Source organism: Trachemys scripta, chromosome 2, assembly GCF_013100865.1.
Source record: "Trachemys scripta elegans isolate TJP31775 chromosome 2, CAS_Tse_1.0, whole genome shotgun sequence".
NCBI classification, from domain to species: domain Eukaryota; kingdom Metazoa; phylum Chordata; order Testudines; family Emydidae; genus Trachemys; species Trachemys scripta.
Window position 1 is genome coordinate 50,987,825 of NC_048299.1, and position 1,502 is coordinate 50,989,326.

A 1,502-nucleotide genomic window follows, 5' to 3' on the forward strand; every position below is an offset into this window, starting at 1 on the left:
AAAGACATGTCAAGAAGCAAGAAAAAATGTCCAATGAGGTGCGTTTCATTTTCTGAGCTGTAGAAGGATCTCAATAATGGGGTTGTTGAATGTCGACAAAATGGGTACATTGTCACTAGAACTGGAATTCGTCTGTGTGCTCTGCAAATGTCGAAAGACAACAAATGCAAGTCAGTAAAGCCGTCAACGTTTGTCACATCAACGGGTTGGTGTACTCGGTTCATGAACCATCATGGTCTCTGTCTTCATCAGAGAACAAAGATAGCACAAAAGCTGCCGAGAGATCTGGAAGAAAAAAATCAAATCTTTCCAAAGGTTTATTATAAAATATCGAAAGGAATTTGCATTTGAACTGTTACAAATAGGAAATATGGAAGGAACGCCGATGACATTCGATCTCCCGAGCAACAGTTGGGCCTGTGAGGAGGTGTCAATTCCAGGAGAGGCAAAGCTGCCTCTGTAATGAGCCAGCCACTCCCAGTCCCTATTCAAGCCCAAATGAAAGGTGTTAAATTTGCAAATGAATTTTAGTTCTGTTGTTTCTCTTTGAAGTCTGTTTCTGAAGTTTTTTTGTTCAAGAATAGTGACTTTTAAATCTGTTATAGAATGTCCAGGGAGATTGAAGTGTTCACCTACTGGCTTTTTTGTAAACTTCAGAAACAGACTTCAAAGAGAAACAGCAGAACTAAAATTCTAGGCTATGGAGTGATGTTTGGGATTATTGTACAGGCTAGTTGTGTTGTTGTGTGGGTGGTTGTGTTGATTTTTGTTGGGGGCAGGGACTGTGCTGGGAGATTTGTGTTGATTTATGTGGATGGCCGTTGGGCACACAGATGTGGCAGATGGGCCAAGTAATCCACCAGATATAGAGTCTCTCATACAACCAATGAAACAGTTAATGCAAATTAGCTGCAGATTAAGGTTAGCAGTTGGTTGAGTTTCCTCTGATATCACAATGGTCTAGGATAGGGTTACCATTCGTCCGGATTTACCCGGACATGTCCTCCTTTTTGTGCTAAAAATAGCGTCCGGGGGGAATTTGTAAAGCACTCACAATGTCCGGGATTTCCCCCGGGCAGAGCGGAGCGAGCGGCTGGGAGGGCTGCAGGGAAGTCCCGGGCTGGACTCAGGAGCAGCTGTAGAGGAGCCGGATCCGCCCTGCATTCTGAGCCGGCAGCTCCCTTGCAGCCCAGTCCGGCAGCACTGTGCAGGGCCAGACCGGGTTTTGTTGTGCAGGGCCAGGGACCGGGTTTTGTTGTGCTGGGGAGCTCAGCCACGTGTCCGGCTCGGCTGCACAGAGCCCAACACTCTGTTCTGAGCAGCAGGGTAAGGAGGTCAGGGGGCAGGAAGGTTCTGGAGGTGGCAGTCAAGAAACGGGGGAGGGCTTTTTGGGGGGAGTGGAGAAAGTTTTGGGCAGTCAGGGTACAGGTAGGGGGTAGGGTCCTGGGGGGGGGTTGGGGGGGGTCTTAGGAGGGGGCAGTTAGGGGACAAGGAACAGGGAG